This window comes from Erinaceus europaeus, chromosome 10 (assembly GCF_950295315.1).
Source record: "Erinaceus europaeus chromosome 10, mEriEur2.1, whole genome shotgun sequence".
Taxonomy (NCBI): Eukaryota; Metazoa; Chordata; class Mammalia; order Eulipotyphla; family Erinaceidae; genus Erinaceus; species Erinaceus europaeus.
Window position 1 is genome coordinate 90,755,914 of NC_080171.1, and position 23,272 is coordinate 90,779,185.

The following is a 23,272-nucleotide window of genomic DNA, read 5'->3' on the forward strand; positions in this document are numbered from 1 at the left end:
AAATCTCTTTATGATTTTATTTAAAGGTCTTCTAATGTGACCTCCTGTAGCAGTCTCTACCGCAGGATCTTGAGACCAATTTTAGCTAAAATATGTATTTTAAACAGACTCAAATTGCTTAGAGAGTTAACGCATTTTCGTGACAATGATTTTAACATTTACAGTGCCAGATTGATGCCAGATCTGTTGTGGATTAATTTCCACAAGATAGTTTACAGGGCACCTTTGGGGGCCCTTCAAAAGTATCCTGTATATAAAATTTATATATTTTAGTTTTGGGAATGTATAGTCACATTAAACATTTAGACTTTTACCTTAAATAGTTACCTTAGCAAATTAATTTTTACCTTGTCTGGTAATAATGTAGCTGTACGGTTACACTTTTGAGTGTTACCAAACTTGAGACATACCCATAAACATTTAGTTATAACACACTGGAGGAAAAAGAACTTTTGTTATAAAAACATATCATTTTAAAAACAAATTTATATCTGTCATTAGCCACACAGTTTAAGACTAAACACTTACATATATACCAAAAATTATATATAAAAATCAAAAGAGGAAGAAAAACAAAAATTTTGGAATGTTTCTGGACATCTCCAGAAACTTTGGCTGCATCCAGCATTTTTATATAAAGCCTTCTAGAGTACTCCGAGCAGATGGGTCATGCAAAAAAAAAAATTTTTTTTTGTCATTCAACACACTCACAAAACACAACTGGCCAGTTATAACATAAGACATTCAGGGAAAGGGTAGGAGAGAGGTCTCTGTGAGCCAGATTTTTTAGGTACTGCCATGTCGTATTACAGGTCCTGGGATGTATCCTACATCTGGTCCTCTTGTAGTATTTCTTGTTCTTCAGGGATAACAGCACCATCCTGCAGGTATTGTCGGACATGGCAGGTAGGAACCCTTACAGGTTTAGAGAAATTTTGAGGGAAAACGCATGTGAAACCCCTTCCCATGGTCAATAGTGGGTCAGGCCCTTTCCAAATTTTATCGAGTGGGTCTCTCCATTTGACCTTAATGGATGGGAGGGTAGATGGTGTTTGCCAGTGAAGAATGATAGGAGGTAGGTCCGAGTTATTGTAAATATTAAAGAGATTTAACGTAGTTAAGGCTTTTGCTAGCTGGATATTCAGGGGGTACATTCCTCCTTTAATTTTATTTAATTGAGCCTTAAGGGTTTGATGGGCCCTCTCGACAATGCCTTGTCCCTGTGGATTATAGGGAATGCCTGTGGTATGAGTTGTTCCAGAGGGAACAAAAATCTTTAAATTGTTTGCTGGTAAACACTGGTCCACGGTCAGTTTTAAGTTGAAGATATAAGCCCATCACAACAAAACAGGAGAGCATATGGCTTTTAAGCTTTTTATAGCTTTCTCCTGTCTGAGCTGCAGCCCACATAAATTTAGAAAAGGTATCAATTGAGACAAACACATATTTTTGTTTGCCAAAGTTTGGTATGTGGGTGACATCAATTTGCCAAATAGCATTAGCTTTTAAACCTCAGGGGTTAACCCCAAGGGTCTGGATAGCAGGTGTCTTTATGAGACTTGCACAAGAAGAGCATGTAGCGAAGATATGTTTTAACTGTGGTACAGGAACATCAGGGAATCGAGCTCGAAGGCCTTTAACATGGGTTAGAGAATGAAAATTAGCAGGATCAGAGACAGAGACTGGGAAAGTTCCTGTGGAGGCAAGACGGTCAACTGCGGCATTCCCTTCGGACAGGGAACCAGGAAGAGGGCTGTGGGAGCGAAGGTGTTGAATATACAGTGGTTGGGTTCGAGAACAGAGTATAGAGGCGATTTGAATCAAGAGAGGGGAAAGTGGGTTGTCATCAATTTTCACATAAGAATGAGCAAGCCATGGAAGTAAGTTAACAGTGTACACACTGTCAGAAAGAAGGTTGAAGGATTCTGGTACAGCTTTTAATGCAAGGAAAACAGCATAAAGTTCTTTGTACTGAGGGGAATTCTCAGGAAGCTCAGTAAAGAGAGGTTTAGGAGATTGTTTGTCTGGGTAATATATAAGGGCAGCAGCTCCCTTTTTTCTGCCATCAGTAAAGATTGTAGGAGCAGAGGGAATGGGATCCTGAGAGAAAAGTTTAGGTGCTAGTAGAGGCAGAAGAGGTAAAGAAGCTATCAATTTATTAGAAGGAAAATGGTTTTCTATTTGTCCTGGAAACCCCACAAAGCTTATGGCAAAGTGGGAATGATGGTGTATAAGCCACTCTGTATCTGTGAGAGAAAAGGGCAGAATAATTAAATCTGGTTCTTTCCCTAAGACCTGCACAGACCTATTTCTCCCTTGGTGAACCATGAATGCTAATGCGTCTATCTCAGTGAGGAGTCTTGGAGCTCCTCCTACTGGTGTGTGAAGCCACTGGAGAACCCCATGGTCTTGCCACAATGCCCCTACTACTGTGGGGGTGGAGTTGACGATTAGAAGGTTTACCGGAGAGGAGGGGGAGAATCAAACAAGGTGCATGTCCTGGAGGGCCTGGTTAACCCTTTCCAGTGCCGAGGAGGCCTCGGGAGTTAACTTACATTTTGAGAAGGGCTGTTTGTTTCCTTTCAACAGGTCAAACAGTGGTTGGAGGCAGCTTGTAGGCAGATAGAGATACTGCCTAAGCCAATTTAAATTTCCTAGAAAACTTTGTAAAGAAGCAAAAGTAAAGTTAGAAGGAAAGGTGACATTAGGAAATCTCTGAACCTAAGAAAGGTATTGGAGGAATTAGCTGTATCTTCTCAGGAGCTACATTAAGGCTGCTTTTCTTTAATGCAGGAATGAGAAAATCACATAAGGCATAGAGATCTGTATCTGATTTTCCCCATATTACAATATCATCTGTATAATGAAAAACATTAAGGCCCTTATGAATATATGGGACAAGGGCAGATTTAACAGCCTCCTGACAAATTGTAGGACTATTGGCCATACCCTAGGGCAGCACCACCCATTCAAATCTGTCAGCAGGGTTGGCATTATTAATAGAAGGAACAGAGAAGGCAAAACATTTACAATCTTGTGGATGCAAGGGAATAGAGAAAAACAATCTTGTATATCAATAGCTATGATTGGAATTCCCGTGGGAATTGCAGAAGCAAGAGACAAACCCCTTTGGGGGGAGCCCCAGACCTGCATGGTTTTATTTACCGCATGGAGATCTTGAAGGAGGCACCATTTTCCCGAGTGCCTTTTAATCACAAAGACAGGAGTATTTCATGGGCTTCAAGAATGACGAATGTGTCCCCAGGATAACTGCTCTCAGACGAGCTCTTTTAAAATTTTTAGTTTATCCCTAGGTAAAGGCCACTGTTCCACCCAGACAGGCTCATTAGAAAGCCAACTTAAGCGGGGTGTTTGGCTACGAACAGTGGCATTTAGTATTGGGGGTGCTGATTAGATCTGGTCTCGCAGGAGTGAGTGTTATGCTCTACAGAGGCATCTGTGGATATCCTAACATTAAGACATTCCAGAATATCCCTGCCCAGTAGGTTGGTGGTAATATCAGCTACCAAAGGGCAGAAGTGTCCAGTAGAACCTTCTGGGTCTTCCCACATGAGCGAGTCTCGTGTGTGAAATGATTGGGTCACCCCTCCTACTCCATGTATACTGGGTCCAGGGATAAGTTCCCAATCTTGGGGAACCTCTTCTTGCCTTAAAATCGTCTTTGCTTCCCCCGTGTCAATCAAAAATTTAAAAGGAATATTGCCAATCTTTACTGTCATAGAAGGGTGACCTCGTTCTAAAACAGGAGTGGTCCACAAAATCTCAGGCCCCGAATTTGTACCATTCAGGGTGTGCCATCTTTGTGAAAATTTGACCAACAATCTCTCTTCCAGTGAAACCCTTTACGGCATCTAGGACACATCGTACGTGGCTTCTGGCTCCCTAACTGAAAGCGGGGTTGCTCTGACTGGAGCCATGGTCACTCTAACTGGAGGCGGGGCTTCCCTGACTGGAGGCGTGGTCACAGCTTATCAGGACATTGGTTACGCCAATGTCCTTGGCAACCACAGGCCCCGTTTTGATTACGTGGGGTAACTGCATAAACCTGTGTCATAGCAGATGCCCCATAATTGCCTGATGTAAGTTCCTGTGTTGCTAAAATCCAATTATCTGGGTGTAGGTGTTTAAGATTAAGGCATGCCTGACAGAATTGTAGTATTATGCCTTCCCAGACAATAAAGCACAGCAGTAGTGAGCGGACATCAGGATTATAAACCTTTTTCTCTAAGCTTGTCTTCACCCTTGAGATGAAGCTTGCTAATGATTCATCAGTGCCTTGGCGAAGAGAGTTAATGGGAACTGACGAATCTACATTGGGTGGGGTCACCCTTTCCCATGCTTGTGTTGCTCAGATGCGTACCTGTTCAAAATAACTGGTTGGAAACCTGGCTTCTGCCTGCTGAGCTCCAGATTCATAAGCTCCTGCTCCAAACAAAGCATCAAAATTCCATTCTACCTTTTTGTTACTTTTTTCCTGTGATTGTCTAGAGCACTCATCGCGGAAGCACGCTTTTCCACTGAATATAGAGGGGGTCTAGGAGTGCATCACGAGCCAGGTCTTTCCAATCCTGGGGGGGTGTAAAGATTCTGGTAAAAACTCCTTAATATGGACTTAATCCATGGCGTGTGAAATCCGTCCTCCCTGACTGCTTGTCTGAGTTGTCCGAGCTCTTTAGAGGTGTATGGCTGCCATGGCTGAGGGTTTTGTTTAGAGGGGGCCACGTTTACTGGGAAGGTGTGGATTTGGTTCGATGGCGTGGGAGAAGGAGCTACAGAAGTGGAAGATGCCGTGGAAACTGCTGTAGTGGCCATGGGAGAAACTGAACCATATCTACAGGGACGGAGCTCTCGGGGCGGACTGCACATAGTTTAAGGTCCTTAAATGCTGAAAAAATATCCTTTAACTCTCGTATCTCAGCCACTAGGTCTCTCAATGATGACGTATCAGCAGGGGGAGGATTTAGGGAAGCAGGGACCGGAACCACGGGGTCAACAGAAGGCAGGCTTAGAGAGCCGGATACTGGAACCCGACAGAATCAGCTGGGGGCGGGGTCAAAGGAGGAGCCTCTGAACATGTGTGCATGTCAGTAGGAACGGGAGCTTTGGGTCTAACTGCTGATCGCTTAGGGCGTCTAAATCTTAAGCACATATGATTTAACTCATGTATCTCCGCCTCAAGGTCGCGTATCCTCAAGGCAGACCACGTTGTACATATCTTGTAAGTCGCGATTGTAGCTATGAGAACCCACAGTGTAGCGAAAATTAAACCGTCTCTGAGAACGCGAATCTGTCCCAGGAGAGAAGGAGATAATGACTGGGACACCTCCTCATAAAACAAAAAAATTCCCATGGTGGAGGGAAACGCAGGGTCACAGAGGTGGGCAGATGCCACTTACCTGTGTCTGGGCAGCTTTCGGGGACCTCAGGCTGAGCCACCCAGTGGGGCGTGGATGCGGAACATGATGGGTGCCAGATGTTGTTGTTGTGGTCAGGTGTCGGGCTGCACTGTGGAGAAGAGAGGAAGTCCAGAGCAAGTGGAGTACACAAATCTTTATTATAGGATGGGGGGTGGCTCAGGCCACGTGGAGTCAGCCGACAAGGCCGTCCCCACTACCTGACCATGGGGCAAGAGAAGGAAGAGAGAGGGGGAGCCAAGAGCCCAGAGAGAGCGAGGGGGGGTGAGGGGGATTTTATTGGGCGACAACCAGGGGTGACATGTGGGGCCAGGATTGGTTGAAGGGGGCACTGCTAGGATTTCGCGGGGCATGGTAAAACCTGGGGGCGGAGACTGCATCAGAATAATTCCTCAGTGTCACAGGTCCAGGGAAAAAAGAAAATAAAACAGTATTTAGTTCTTTGGCCCACTTTTTTATTACATTATTTTTGCTTTTTTTTGTAGATCTTTACCTATTCTGTATAGATATTTGATATCAATATCTTGTCTCGTGTGATGTGCAAATATCTCCTCCCATTTACTCAGTTTACTAGTTAACCTTGTATAGTTTGATTTTGATATGTAGAAGCTTTTTAGTTTCATGTAATCCCACTTATTTACACTTGTTTTTATTTACCATGCCCAGAGGGTTGAACCTCCAAATACATTGTAGATGTGAAGGTCCTGAAAAGTTTCACCAATATTTTCTTCTACAAATTGTATAGTTTATGATTTAATGTCAACCTCTTAAAATTAATTTTGATTTAATCTTCATGTATGGTGTTAGGTGTTGGTCTAGTTTCACTTTTCTAAATGTGGCTCCTGGGATTCACACACAAACATGATGAGCCTTGACTTCTAATAGATCCCTTTCCCCATTATCACTGGTCATCAGGAACAGCATAATGGACCCCTTTGTGGGTCCCCATAAGACCTCGCTCCCAAGGTGGATCAACAATGGTAGAGAATGGTCCATCCTCCAAAGGGGTGTTAGATAACATATTCTAACTACCACCTATAGAAGATGGGTCCTGAGATTGGTACAACTCGGAATGTTCCTACTGATGACCACAGAATGCAAGTTCAGACCTACAGGGATGGAGAGGTTACATAGGTTCCTATGCTTAGTATGGGCCCTCAGATCAAATCAATGGGGTTTATAGTCAACAATATTTATACACCTTTCCCATACAGGGGAGATACTCTCTTCCTTGATCCAGCTTTCTAGCTCTCTTTACAGCATGACATCATCTCCCCAAACAATAACCTGGGTCCACTTACATATCAGATGTCAGACTCAGGCGAAAACTAATAAAGTCATGGGCCCATTGGAATATACCTAAAATAGACCTACTAGCTATTTCCAAAACAGAGACCCCAAATCTTCATCTGCAATATTCCAGCCTTTAGGGTCTGCTTAATCAATAATTTGTATGGCTTTATGTTTAACTCTTTTTCAGCCACCAGGTTCCAGATGCTACCATGATGCCCAACAGACTTCCTTGGATGATGACTCCACCAATGTGGCCTGGAGGTCTGCTCCCTCAGAGCCATGACCCACTAGGAAATGAGAGAGACAGGCTGGGAATATGGATCGACCTGTAAACAGCCATGTTCAGCGGGGAATTAATTACAGAAGCCAGACCTTCCACCTTCTGCACCCCACGGTGACACTGGGTCCAAACTCCCAGAGGGTTAAAGAACAAGAAAGCTATCAGGGGAGGGTATGGGATACAGAGGTCTGGTGGTGGAAATTGTACCCCTCTTATCCTATGGTCTTGTCAGTGTTTCCATTTTATAAATAAATACATTTAAAAAAAGAAGTCAACAATAACTATCTATTGTCTTCTTGAACCCTAAAACAATAGGAACCTCATATTTCCACTATAGAGCCTATTTTTCCCCCAGTCCTGGAACCTTGGGGGGGGCATTTTTCTGCATGCTGCTCTCAATTCAAATCAAATAATATTGCATCCGCAGATCGCAACCTAATCAACGCAACGAGTGTCACCCCAGCATGCTTCACTTCAGACTGTGACCTTCAGGTGTGGAATGACAACCCCTCAGCTTCATCATTCAGGTGAGACCTTTCCTTTCATAGTATTCTCTAGTTCCATTCTAGGTGTTCCACTCCCCAATAAAGTCACCAAACCTAGATATAGTCCAGGTCCCCTGAGACAGAGCATAGGTTCACCTGTGCCCATAAACTAGGGGAAAAATATATACCTGAAAGCAGAAGTACACAAGAGCATGCAGGGAATACCCCCCAACACTTCATCTGCACTATTACAGTCTTTAGGTCCATGATTGCTCAACAATTTGTTTGGCTTTGTATGTTAACTCTCTTTTCAGCCACCAGGTTCCAGATGCCAGCAAGATGCTGACCATACTTCCCTGGACAGACAACCCCATCAATGTGTACTGGAGCTCCACTTCCTCAGAGCCCTACCCTACTAGGGAAAGAGAGAGGCAGACTGGGAGTATGGATTGACCAGTCAAGGCCCATGTTCAGCGGGGAAGCAATTACAGAAGCCAGACCTTCTACCCTCTGCAACCCACAATGACCCTGGATCCATACTCCCAGAGAGTTAGAGAATGGGAAGGCTATCAGGGGAGGGGATGGGATATGGATATCAGGTTATGGGAATTGTGCGGAATTGTACTGCTCTTATTCTATGGTTTTGTTAATGTCTTCTTTCTTAAATAAAAAAAAAATGAATCAGTATTAAAAAAAAGAAGTCATAGAATATATATTCTATGGAATATTACTTTACAACTTAAAAATATATTGTATCCTTTGGGACAGAATGGATGGAACTGGATGTGAAATGCTTAGTGAGATAGGTACAGATGAAAGACAGCTACCAGATGATTTCACTCATATGTGCAGTCTAGAGATCTTATTGACAGTAAATTGATATATATCCAAACAGAATACTGTAAGACTTGTGAGAACTATGGTGGTTATCTTTGGGAGGTTAGAGGCTGAGTATAGGGAACTGGTGGTGGGTATGGTGTGGAACAATACATTGTAATCTTATAATCTTGTAACAAATTATTAATAACAAATAAAAACTAGTTTTAAAAGTGTATTCCTATTAAATATTAAATCCTACTCTTTCCATCTCCTGCTCCTGAAATGACCATTCTGTCTCAGCTTCTATGAGTTCCACTGGTTTAGATGTCTCACTGAAATTATGTAGTATTTATCCCTCTGTGACCAACTTGTTTCACTTAGCATGATGTTCTCAAAATGTATCCATGTTTTTGCATTTTGCAAGGGCTCCTTTGAATGCCTGAAACTTACTTTTATTCATTCACCCATCAGTGAACTTTACCATTGTTCCCACGTCTGGGCTACATCAGTGCTACAGTAAACTTGGGAAGGCCAGTATCTCCTCAAGATTTTGACTTGAATTATTTTAGACAAATAGCCAGAATAAGTTTGCTGGTCCATAAACTAGTTTCATTTATTTTTTTAATTCTTAGGAAACCCCAAACTTCTTTTCACAGTAACTGAATTATTTTATTCTAACAACAGAAGCTTTATATGCACCAATATTTGTCCTTGGTTTGGTTTGGCTTGGTTGTTATAGTAACTATTCTATCAGGTGTAAGGGGAAAGATAGCTTATTGTGATTGTGATTTATACTTTTTCTAATGATCATAATAATAATGAATAATTAATAATAATATTGATTATTATAATAATTATTGATTATAATAATAATCAATAATTAAGGCACCAAGTCCATCTGCGGAGACAATCAGCAGATGGAACACACTAGCCAACTCTACACTAAACTGAGGGAGCACTAGTCCCTCTCCTGTTGTGATTGGGAGTCTCAGGCTCTATAGTTGAACTGAATTGATAGATTAGATGCTGAGCTACAAATGGTTTCCAAGCAACATTATCAACCTTTTTCTGAGAGTCTAACATGTAAGAGATTAGTCTTAAATAAGTTTATATTTGCTTTTAAAATAAGGGCCAGGTTGATAATAAGAGTTAGTCTACTATGATGTTACTCAACATGTGTCCACAGACAATGGGTATCATAATCTCATAAAGAATCTGCAGGGAACAAAAGCATATTCCACAAACTGGTGCAGCCCTTATGGAAAACGGTATGGAGTGTCTTTAAACAAATAATAATTAAGATAACTTATGATCCAGCAATACCACTCCTAGGCATATTTCTAAAGGCCATGGAGACACAAATTTGAAAGGAATATGCATTCCTATGCTCGTAGCTTTTTATGATAGTCAAAAATGTAGAAGCAACAAAATATTAAATGACAGATTTAACAAAGAATATATATATATGAATGTAGATATAGATATATATATAGATATAGATCCATTTCATTCCTACTGTTGTTGGAAATAAATGATTATGTTACTATTAACAACAATATAGAGGTTCCTAAAAATATCTGGAATGCTCCTATGTAATAAAAAAAGATAAGATGTCTCATTTGAAACAACATGAATGGAACTAAAAGTGATTGTGCTAAGTGATATAAGTAGAGTTGATGGACAGGCCAGGTGGTGGTCTACCCAGTTAATCACATTATAGTATTAAGCACAAGGACCAGCCCAAAGATCTGGGTTCAAGCCCCCAGCTCCTCACCTGTGGTGTGTGCTTGGGGGGCGGTTACTTCACAAGCAATGAAGCAGAGCTGCGGGTCTCTATTTCCCCTTCCTCTCTGAATTCTCTCTGTCATAGCCAATAAAACAGAAAATGGCTTCCAGGAGTACTGGAGTAATAGTACCAATTTTTAGTGCTGGCACCAAGCCCCAATGATAAGCCTGGAGACAAAGTAATTAATAATAATAATAATAATAATTTTTTAAAGAGTTGAAGGATAACTACTAGATATTTTCACTGGTATTCACTCATATACAGAGTATAGAAGATTAAAACAATTGAGCTTGGGTGAAAAAAAAACTGAACTAACCCTTCTGTCTCTTGGACTTTGTCAGAACTAGAGTGGTTACGGACTTGGGGAGGATAGAGGTGCACAGAACTTTGGTGGAGGAAGTGGTGACTTAAACACCATGTGTAGGTATGAAACTGTACTCCAAGAATCTTACAGTTTTGTAAAATATTATTAAATCACTAATAAAAAATATGCAGACTTTACGGGGTCAGGGTACTTACTTACCTTAGACCTAGCAAACCAGAATCTGTGAGAGTGGTGTCTAGTATTTTGCATCTTAATTACCATTCTTCCCAGTATAGTTTCATTTGCAATAAAATTTGAAACCTGTCTATCAAATTCAAAATGATAATTGTACAGTAGGGAATGTTCCGAGATCCCACAGAAAGACAGCATCAAATATATGGCTTTTGACCTCATCAATATGACACAATAAATCTATAAAAATCACCCATATTCTGAAAAAATAGGGCAAATTTATGGAATACTCAACAGTCCCCTGAAAAATAGCAATATTCACTATTAGACATTGTCATCAACCCTAAAAAGCATGTGATCTTTTCAGATGAAAAAATGGAGGTTTGATGAGATGAAGTAATGACAGGTAGCTTGATTCCAAGTCTATAGTTTTTTTTTTTCATATGTAAGAACATATAAGAAAAACATCATTCAACTGCAAGTTAATATGGTACAAACTTTAAGTATAAAGTTAGAGGTTCTGCTTGACAGGAAAGTTGTGGGAGCTTTCTGGAAAAGGAGGGGTTACTGAGAGAAAGCATCTTAGCCAAGGGGAATTTTTGAATCAAGTCTTGAAAGAAGTTTGAGTTGACTAAAAGGAGTCATAGATTTCAGGGTCTTTGCCATAATGAATCCTTAAAAGAGTGACACTAGGGTATTGAAAACATGATTGTAATGTTTCTAGGGGAAAAATTAACGGTCTAGTCTTGCAGAGGATGGATATTGGTGATTCTGACTTATGTGCACACTGCAGAGCTTCCCTAATCAGCTTTTCCTCTTAGTGCAGCTCAGGGTGAAGGCTGAAGGCTGAAAATAGTCCACTCCAAAATCTTTTGATTGCAAAGTGTTTCAAGAGGTAAGACGTGGGTGAAAGACTAATAAAACTCAGGAACAACTTGCATTGATTTTTCCCCACAATGTTTCTTCCACCCCAAACTTCCCAAGACCCATTATCATAATACCTTGGGGGCCCAACTATCCCACCCAAACTAATGAACTCATTCAGGAAGCATTTGTTGAGCACCCACCAGGTGTAGTTTCTTTGGTGGCTACAAACATGATCTTGCTTACTTCCTTGCCTAAACCTGTGACATAGCTTTAGGCTAGTCAAACCTTGAATCCAATCCAAGAATTAAAAGTAACAAATTCAAGGGCAAGGAACACAACAGAATTTCATGTGCCTAAAGCTCTAAAGATCCCACAGGCAACACCCAGCACCACCATAAGCCAATTCTGAACAGTGCTCTAGAAAAGAAAAGGGAAGGTTGGAAGGGGGAGGGGTAGGAGAGGAGAGAAAACTTACAGAATTTTGCTTTTTTTTTTTTTTTTTGCTTTATTTTAGTAGGTGAGAGAGAGAGAAATAGAAAGGCCAGAGACTTCTCAGCTCTGGCTTGTCACCACACCACAAACCAGGGGATTGAACCTAGGACTTTGGAGTCTCGGTCATGAAAGTCTTTTTGCCCACCTACTATGCTATTTTCTTCTCCTGAAAATTATACCAAAAAATAATAAAATAAATAACCTGATTCTGGGGAGTTGGGAGGTAGCGAAGCAGGTTAAATGCAGGAGGCGCAAAGCACAAGGACAGGATTAAGGATACCAGTTCCAGCTCTCAGTTCCCCATCTGCAGGGGAGTCACTTAATAAGTTGTGAAGCAGGTCTGCAGGTGTCTTTCTCTTCCCCTCTGTCTTCCCCTCCTCTCTCCATTTCTCTCTGTCCTATCCAACAATAAGGACATCAATAACAACAATAAAAACCACAACAATAAAACAATAAGGGCAACAAAAGGGAATAAATAAATAAACATTACAAATAAATAAATAACCTGATTTTGTCAACATATCTTGAGTGACTTCTTACGTGCTTCTCCATATGATTTCTTTAAAATTCCCACACATTAAATAGTTTTTGTAAATCTCCATTTCACTTAATCAAGTAAACTGTCACCCAGATAACTTAGCTATGCTAGGTATGCAGATTATTTGGTCCAGATCTTTTGGACTAGAAAGTGTTTTTCCCATTTTACCAAGCAGACTTTAGGAGGATTCATAATCTTGGAAACATGATGAGGAAAGTTGAGGAGTCATAATGAAGTTCATTTTATGTTAATTACAGTAAGAAATCCAACAAGTTCTGTAACAAAGGTATCTAGTAAGCATCATGGCCACTTAGGGAAGGAGGCTGCTCAGCACCCTAAATTTTAATAAATGTATTTATTTATTCCCTTTTGTTGCCCTTGTTGTTTAATTGTTGTAGTTGATGTCCTTGTTGTTGGATAGGACAGAGAGAAATGGAGAGAGTAGGGGAAGAAAGAGAGAGGGAGAGAAAGACAGACAACTGCACATCTGCTTCACTGCCTGTGAAGGGACTCCCCTGCAGGTGGGGAGTCAGGGGCTCCAACTGGGATCCTTAAGCCTGGCCCTTGCGCTTTGTGCCATGGTGTGCTTAACCCACTGCGTTGCCGCCCGACTCCCTGTACCCCAACTTTTTGACAGAGGGTCTTTGCATATGCATTTCCCTAGAAACACAAATGTCTCCTTAGAGAGCCTTTCCCTGACTTTACCTTCTATGTTGGTTGTATTTTTCTCTGCCATGGTTTGTTCACTTTTTTTTTAATGGCAGTGTTTGCAACCTACTTATTTTTTTTTGCTGCAATAGCATGGCAGCTCCATAGGGACATCATTGCACACCAGTGTTGTATGGGCACCAGAAAATGTTTGATAATTGTTGAATGTGAAAGATGGTTAGTCTTTTCTTTAAAAAAACACAGATACAAATGTTTAGTACAAAATTATTTTTATAAATTGTTATCTATGACCACCTGTGGCCAGTAGTTTTGTATTCTTTAGGTCAGTACCTTGCAGTGCTTGGTAATCCTTCAGCAGTGACCCTCAGACTCTCTTCCTCCTCTCCTCATTTAGGCAATGGGGAGATTGTGAGCTCTGAAGCCCAGCCCAGGGGTAGAGATGACAGTTCTGTGTCAGATATAAAAGATGGGAGAAGGGTGAACAGGGTGCACTGCTGCCTGACGGACACTGTTGGCGGCACTCCCTTTTGCAAAGAATAAATGCCTTGCTTCAACTTCTTATTTTTTGCCTTTATTGATAAGTGATTTTAATTAGACATCATTTATAACATTGAATAAAGAAATAAATACATGATAAATAAATGGATGAGGGAAAGCTGGCATCAATGATAATGTAGTCTTCAGAAAACATGTAAAAGTGTGTATTGAAGGACATATCCTGAGACCTGACCCTCTTCTCTCACAGGAAGGACTAATCTTGCTGAAACAGACTGGAGGCGATGTGCTGAGGAATAAGCAGACCCCTTACTCGCACAGGAAGATTTACCCTTGCTTTCACCAGATATCTCTAACCAGAAATGGATCATAAATCCTAGGACCCAGGCCATGACCCTTCCCTATATAAGAACCAAATAACAGGTCCTACTTAGGGCTTTTTTATATTTATTTTATTTATTCCCTTTTGTTGCCCTTGTTGTTTTATTGTAGTTATTATTGTTGTTGTTATTGATGTCATTGTTGTTGGATAGGACAGAAAGAAATGGAGAGAGAAAAGGAAGACAGAGGGGGAGAGAAAGATAGACACCTGCAGACCTGCAGACTTGTGAAGTGACTCCCCTGCAGGTGGTGAGCCAGGGACTCCAACAGGGATCCTTACACTGCTCCATGTGCTTTGGTCATGTGCGCTTAACCCGCTGTGCTACCGCCTGACTCCCTCTACTTAGGGCTTTTAACCCCCTCAAATTGGGCCATCCATCTTAACTGAGGCTCCTTCCCCTAACCTCCCACTTGGTCAGGAAATTAGATTTTCCTTTGTCTGCACTCCTGACTCTACTTCACTTACTTTGCACCTCACAATTCTAACATTTTGGTACTAAAACCTGAGAGGGGCTATGGACACAGCTTCTCTGTCTGGGCATTTTAGTGTTACACAAGCCTAACATGTATTATAGCAGCCCTTTCAAAATAAGTGAATAGAAGCTACCAAGATGAAATATTAGCATAGTAAGGGGAAGAGTGAGGTCGGCCCATTTGTTCTAGATCCAACTCAAGTACACTTTTCGCTTAGTTATCTACACTGGCTTATGTGTATTGATTCCATTAGCTATCGTTTTACTTGTAACCAATAGGATGGCAAAAAACAAAACAAAACTGAAAACAACAGGACAAAAGAAAGAAGGGCTGGGGTGGGGCAGGCAGTGGTGCACCTGGTAAAGCAAGTGCAAGAACCCATGCTAGGATATTGGTTTGTGCACCTGGTTCCCAACCTGTGGGGGAGGGGGAAATCGCTTCACAAGCAGCCAAGCTGGTTGGCAGATCTCTCTCTCTCTCTTCCTCCTCCTCCTCCTTCTCCTCCTCTTCCCCTCTCAGTTCTCTCAATATATCTCTGTCCTATCCATTAAAATGGAGAAAATGGCCACCAGAAGCAGTGGATTTGTAGTGCTGGCACCTATCCCCAGTGAAAACCCTGAAGGCAAAACAAAAAAGAAGATGAAGATGAAGATGAAGATGAAGATGAAGAAGAGGAGGAGGAGGAGGAGGAACGGGGCCAGTGGTGGCACACCTGGTTGAACACACATGTTACAGTGCACAAGAACCTGGGTTCGAGCTCCTGGTTTCCACCTGAAGGGCGAAAGCTTTGTGAGTGATGAAGCTGTGCTGCAGGTGTCTCTCTGTCTCTCTCCCTCTCTACCACCCTCTCCTCATTTTGGTTTCTGGCTGTCTCTATTTAATTAAAGATAATTAAAAAATTTAAAAAAGAAGTAGAAAGAAAGAAGGGCCAAGAATTTCCATCACTAATAAAATCTAATCACATAAAATAGAGTTTCATAATAATAAATCAGAATCATGTTTAGTGTACACTGAAAACTTTATGTGGGCATGATGGAAGTTTTACAGAGTAAAAACACTGCAGAAATGAAAGCACTATATTCATTTGGGATAACTTTTGGAGCAGTGCCTTCAGCAGAAAAGAAAGATGCCAGCTTCACTGCTGCTCTTTGGACATAGAGAGTAAGGAAGGAAGTAAAAGTGAAGAGACTGAATAGGTGGTGGAAGTTCATCTTCTGTGATCCTTGTATTCAACTACTTTTAGTCATCAGTGAAATCTATGCTGACAAATGTAGTGTCTATGTATTTCACATGGAAAGCCAAGAAAATAACAACTTGACATGGAACTAGGAGACTGGTTCAAGGAGCTCACTAGAAAGTCTGTCTACTGTTGGAAGACTAAAAAGAAAGCAGAGGACCAGAGAGATGACTCACTCAGGCAGTGTGTCTGCATTGCTATATACGCAAGGGAGGTCCTAGAGCAATGGAGAAATTTACAGGGTTGTGCTTCTCCCCTTTTCTCTGGGTCTAAATGAAAAAATATAGTTCAGAGTGGTGAAACCTTCAGAAAGAAGGCTCAGTTTCCACAAAAAAAATGATGATGATGATAATTTATCATTTTATAAGGGCAAGTTTCATTCAAACAATAGGCATTGCTATAGGGGGAAAAGGAAAAACTAATTTTTTTTTTCAGGATTTCAGTCGAGGAGGAAGCAGAAACTAATTAGGAAAAAATAAAACCAATAAAAAGACATCCACTGAATGCTTCTAGGGCCTCAGCCTCCTTTAGGTCCTGTTCCTTTAAATCCTGAGGCTAACCTACTTAGACACAACTGTGCAGGTAGAGATAGATAACATAACCAAGTAACCAGTTTTCAGTCCTGTTCTTGAGTTATGAGTTCTTTTCTGTGTGTGAGAGTTAGATCAAAGAAACAAAAGGAATAATGCCCACAACTGCTGCCCCCCACCACCGGCTTATGTTTTCCTAACATATCCTAAACAGACAGATTAGAATGAAACATGGGAGATAGGAACCACCCCCCACCCTTGTCATTCCACTAACTTTGCTAGTTTGCCTTCTGTGACCATGGTTTTTGCTCTCATCCTGAAGCCCCCTATCAAAAGCTGTTCAGGACCTAGAACCTCTGGAGTTCTCTGGAGTTTCTCTCCCACAAACTCCAAGTGGCAGTTGGTTTCTTTGTTGAACTGAGGGCTACATTTATTACTCTTTGTTTTTCTGCAACAAAACCAATGCAGAGAGAATTCTAATTTGCTGACTCTCTTCTGCCCACAGCCCCAGCCCTCAGGGAAGGTTCTAATATATTCATTTAGAGTAGGTAGGTTAACACTCAAGAGAGGAAAAATTTCAAGTTAAAGTACCTATTTCAAGTAACAAAGCAGTCATCTTTGATGGGCATGTGGTCATTCCCAACATCCTGGCTAAAGAAAAAAAAAAGCTCATTTGGAACTTGGGATTGTTATCTCTGATCTAAAACAGAAATTTAAGGAAGAAGGCAAATAGAGAGCATCAGATTCCTTTGTAGGTGACTGGTTGACCTTGGTCCTTGGAGCTTCTGTAGTGGGTGCGTCAGGGGGCTGGAATGTTGATGAGCAAGTCATAGGAATCTTCAGAACCAAGAGAAAAGGAGCTACTTGATCTCTCTTCCAGGCTGGTATAAAGCCTCCACAGATGCATTTCCTCTGTGCACTAAATGGCAAACCTTCTTGCAAAGCATGTTAATTTATGCCTGTGAAGAACTTGAAGAAGCACTACCCAGATTTTCAGGTTGGCAGTTGAGCAGGTCCCACTCAGGACTTGTTTTCCTGGCCCCTGAAATAGCCTTTTCAGGGACTGCTGCAGCTACTGAATTTCTTTACCTTTACACACCACGACTTAGACATCCCACATCCAAGATGGATACAGTCACCAGTATAAAAATAGTCCATCTTAACACAATGTGAGTCATGTCTGAAAACTCTCTTGGCCATAAAACTCCATGTGGCCTCAGCAGAGGCTATTCTTGGAGTAGTGTTCAGAGAGCTGAACTGCCCCAGAACCTGTTTCCTTGAGGACCTGACTGATGACATTCAGAAGGTCTTTGGAGTTCTCCTGGCTATGAAGCTGGTGGTAAGAATTTATGCATTTGTAGCTGTTGTGGTTTATAATTATGGAGTAGGCATTAAAATTCCCATTTTTAAAGATGGAGAAACTGAGGCTTTGAGAACTTATCTAACTTGTGCAGGAACAATGTGGTAAATAGGAGGCCACAATTTGATATGAATTCTGAAAAATGTTAGTCACTCATTAATATACAGTTATAGAAGAAAAAAAAGGCCCATCCCTTTATTTTTCCTCAAACTTAGCTTTATAATCCCTCACTTTCTTTTCCTAGCACAGGACTTCCCATTTTCTATGGCTCTCATTACAATTCTGCTTTACATCACGAATATTTATTCACAATCTGTGTCCCATAATGAACCGTGTTCCTTTTTTGAGGACAAGAGCTATGTTTGATTCATCTATATATGCCTACAGATGGGGAAAAAAACAACTTGGAATAATGTGAATTGAATTAAAGTAATTCTACATTGATTTATCTCTAATTATGGGATGAAAGCCTTTGTTCTAATATAAAAGAATCAAAAGTGGAAGCAGTTAGAGAAGGGGCTGCGGGAGACCCTGCTGACACTTTCAAAACCGAGCCCCTTCTGCCTTTGCCTGTGGCTGTCCCTGATGGAAAAGCCAAGAGGCTGAAGATCAGTGATAAGTGTGCTATTTAGAACTCTGAAAAGACTCAGTGGGGAGAGAGACAGAGACAGAGAGAGAGAGAGAGAGGATATTAGTTAAGAATTTGACAATAAATTTCTTAAATGAGAAAATTAAATGGAAGAAAAGAAATTAAATGGTGTAGGAGTTCCTACCAATAGAACCCAAGGCTGCAAAAAAAAAAAAAAAAAGTCTCTCCCTCTTGTTCCTCTGCAAACAATTCCAAGTGTAAATGTATTTTTGGCACAAATGGCTCTGTCCTAAGATTCTTGATTATAATTATAATAATGGATTTCTGAAAGCCTGCAAGTGGTTCTGGGAATGATAATAAGGGTTGAGAAAAGACATGTTGTTTATGTGGTGAGTGTTTGTGGAATATTAAATGAGGATGGGAAGAAAAGCTCATGCTATACTTTGCACAAACTCCAAAATACACAATTACACGCAGGCAGCCCATCACCGCCTCCTTCTCTTCCAGGCACACACACACACACACCATCAGATCCATCACCCCACAAACCGGGGCTGCAGCAGAGTAGGGGTCACAGTCATCCTTTGTGTTTTCCCTGGTAGGCACTTGTACATGGAGAGAGAGAAGAGCAGCCGGAAACGGAAGAGATGCTGGTTCTAGTCGTCATCCCCTCCCTTCATGATCACTCCTCCTGATCCAGTGCTGGAAGTGCTTTTTAATTGTGGCAAACGCATAGGATACAATATGTCATGGTTTCATAATTTGGATGTTTTATTGTATGAGCAAGAGACCACATACATTGTGTATGATATTCCATCATACATAATGTTGGAAGTTAAACCCATGGTTTCATGCAGGAAGCTGTGTGCTCTGAGTCACCATCTTGGCCTCAGTTTACCCATTTTAGTATAATCACAGTGTTGTGCAACCATTATTATTATCTAGTTCCAGTACTTATTCATCACTCTGGTGGAACAACTGAACTCATGAAGCAGCCAATCCCCGTTCTTCCTCCCCCTAACTCCCTTCAATTCAACATCTTTTAACCATCAGTCAATCTGGTTTTCACATAGTAGATCCTGATTAATGTTTGTTAAACCCCATAATTGCCCATGTAATCAGTAATTAATATCTGCTCTGCCTGCTTTAATAGATATTATTCTTGGATGAGCATTGCATTTTATGTGATAATGGTGAGGAGCACATTAATGAAAACTCCCATTTATTGAATGTTTACTGTTTGACGTCTACTGCTGATGACAAGAGCACCTCTTTAATTTGGTGCTGCGATGAACTATTTGAGAGTGGCTTTACTACCCCCACTTTACAAATGGAGACACCTAGGCATGAAAATCTTAATAATGAGAAGATTAATTTGTCCAACACCAAAACCTTATAACGAACATTATAAGAATTTGCAAGTGAGGCCATTTTTAATTTTATTGGTGATTTAATAATGATTAACAAGATTGAGATATAAGAGGGATACAATTCCATACAGTTCCCACAACCAGAGTTCCATACCCCATTCTCTCCAATGGAAGTTTCCTTATTCTTTATCCCTCTGGGAGTGTGGACCAAAGATCTTTATGGGGAACAGATGGTGGAGGGTCTGGCTTCTGTAACTGATTCTCCACTGGACATGGGCATTGACAGTTCGATCCATACCCCAAACCTGTTTCTATCTTTCCCTAGTGGGGTAGGGGTCTGGGGAGGTGGGTCTCCAGTCATCTGCTCAGGGAATTCAGGTTGGCATCATGGTAGCATCTTCTCTGTGGTGGCTAAAAAGCATTAAGATGTAAAGCGAAACAAACTGTTTAATAATCAGGAACCTAAAGGTAAAATTATAGCAGATGAAATTAGGGATCTTCACTGGAAGGAGCTAGGAAGTCTATTTTAGTAGGGGTATGTATATGCCAACTATATTTCTTTTTGCTTAAGAAACATGACTTGACAAGTGATACTAGGTAACCCTAACCCCCAATATCTTTCTGAAAATATGCACAGAATTCAGGCACCACTGTGTTATATGTCTCCATGGTCATTTTTTTCACCCAACCCCCTAAAGATGACCAACATCTTTCTCATGTGAAGGCTGAACCAACTAGGAAAACAGATGCAAGACACAGATGGGCAGAGACTAAAATGTTAGCTTTACTGTGAGAAAACTGAGTTGGATTATACAACTCAGATTTACAGACAAAATAAGCCCTACATCAATTCCTCCAAATTGCATGCCTGAGTACAGTGAGGATCTGAGGAATGATGCCTGTGTCCTGGAACCCCACCTCTCCAGAGCCCTGCCCCACCAAGGAAAGAGAAATAGGCTGGGAGTATGGATGGACTTGCCAACACTCATGTCCAGCAGGGAAGCAATTAGAGAAGTCTGACATCCCATTCTCTGAACCCTATAATGATCCTGGGTCCATGCTCCCAGAGGGATAAAGATTATAATGGCTTCCAATGGAATTGATGGAATACGGAACTCTGGTGGTGGGAATTGTCTGGAATTGTACCCCTCTAATCCTACAGTCTCTTCAATCATTATTAAATCAATAATACTAATTTTTAAAAAAGAGTTGACATTTACCTTGCACCCTTCAAAGTTGGCCCAGATTTGACTAGTTCTGAAGGCTAGGGAAAAGTCTCATTTCTATTTAGGCCTAATTCAGAATCATGGAAAATAGCCCTGATACTTCTCTGTCTCACCATGGAAGTATCAGTGCTCTGGTGAGAGTGATTAATGAACTGATGAACTAACTGTGCACAATGGTAAGGAAAGACTTCTATTAGTTGGGGGAGATAACGACTTCTGCTTAAGTGACTACTATCTTGCAAATCATGATTTCCCCAATAAAGTAATTTAGAAAAGGTAAAAAATAATAGTGACTATTGAATCTCAGGAAAGAGAAGATTGTTCTCCCTTTACTGTCACCAACTTTGTTTTTCAGATGATGAAACCACGATTCCCACAGGTGTAATGACTTCTTGGATATTGTACAGCTATGATTAGGAAAATCTTACTCTTTTGACTTCACGTTCCATGTTAATTTTCTTATATAAATAATCATAAGAGCTTCTATTCTATGAATAAGATTATGAGACTCTTATCAAGTGATTATTCTGTGTCCGACAGATTGGCTAAAAAAAATTACAGATATTTTATTCTCACAAATACTCTAACAATTGGTAAGGGTATACTATTTTATGAATAAGCACTTTTAATTGAAAACTTATTTTAATTTGTATCATTGATTTCATAGGTTCCACAATCATAAAATTGCACACTACACTTGACACCAAAATTCTGCCCCACCCCACCCCAAAAAACAGACATCCTAATAACCCAAATAGTTTTCATGAAGTCTTTGAGATAGTTTGGAATTTGGTTACTTCATTTTCCATTTTTTTTTCATGTTTATGTGTTTCAGTTTCAATGAATACTTTTTAAATCTTGAGTTACTTATCCAAGGTCACACAACCAGGAGTTTCGAGAGGCATGGTCAGCTCTGCTATTTCTATGATACACACACAAAAGATTGTGTTTAAATCAGGATATATTTTAATAAAGTACCACAGAGTAAACCTAGGGTCTTATGTTTAGACATTATCATTAAACCACCTCCTAGGTATATTTTCTTTCTGTTTTTGAGAGAGAAAAGCAGCAAGTTAGATGGAAAGAAAGAAACATTAAACAAAGCACCTTTCCACTCCCTGTGAAAATCTTGCTGTGTATACTCTCCAGAGATGGAACTCAGAGACTCATGAATGTGGGGTGAAAATTCAATTTCTGAGCCACTTATCAGCCATTAAGTGCATTTTTTCACCCCCACTAGCAACATACAAAGGTTTCAATATCTCCACAACCTTCTTACTTTTTTTTTTTCCTCCAGTGTTATCACTGGGGCTCTCTGCCAGCACTACGAAACCACTGCTCATGAGCCATTTTTTTCAAATTTTGAATAGAACAGAGAGGGGATGGGATGATAGAGAGGGGGAGTGAAAGACAGACACCTGCAGAACTGTTTCACCACTTGTGAAGTGATCCCTTTGTAGTTGGGGAGGTGGAGGCTCAAGCCAGAATCCTTGAGCAGGTCATTGTTCTTTGCACTAGTGTGCAAAGAACCACCATCACCTGGCTCTGACACTATTTTCTGCCTGCTGTTATTATTGTTTTGTCCTGGTCATCATCATTGATTTATTTTTACTTAATTTCTTTATTGGGAAATTAATGTTTTACATTTGACAGTAAATCCAATAGTTTGTACATGCATAATATTTCCCAGTTTTCCATATAACAATACAACACCCACTAGGTCCTCTGTCATCCTTTTTGGACCTGTATTCTCCCCCACACCCACCCCAGAGTCTTTTACTTTGGTGCAATATGCCAATTCCAGTTCAGGTTCTACTTGAGTCTTCTCTTCTGATCTTGTTTTTGAATCACCACCATTTATTAATTTCATTATTTGCTATGTTCTTCTTACACCTTATTAAATGTGAAGCAGTATTTTATTACAGTTATAAATAATATCTCCCTAATGACTAATGATGTTGAGTGAGTATCTCCTCATGTGCTTCTTGGCCACATGTACCTTCTTTGGAGATTGGTTTATTCAAGTCATTTTCTGGATGATTTTATTTTATCTTTTGTTGTTGTTGCTGTTAATGGTTCTCTATGTATTCTGAACATTAAACCTTCATCAGGTATATTATTTGACATTTCTTTCTCCTTTTATCTCCTTTATTTTCACTAGCTGGCCTACAACATTTTTTTATTTTTTAGTTTTTGTGTCACCAAGACTTTACCACTGTACGTGAACTTTTTCAGACAGGAAGCAAGGCTCAAAAGATGTGATATGGGGAGACATATGACAGCACTGGAGTTTCTTCAAGTATGGTGGAAGCCCATCCCAAGCCTGAGTTGTGAGCATGACTAAGTAGTCCCAACCTCCAAATGTGCTCTTTTGATGGTCCTTACCCACACACTTATCTCTTAGTTTCTAAAACCATTTTATACCATCCTACTTTTGTAACCATTGAGTT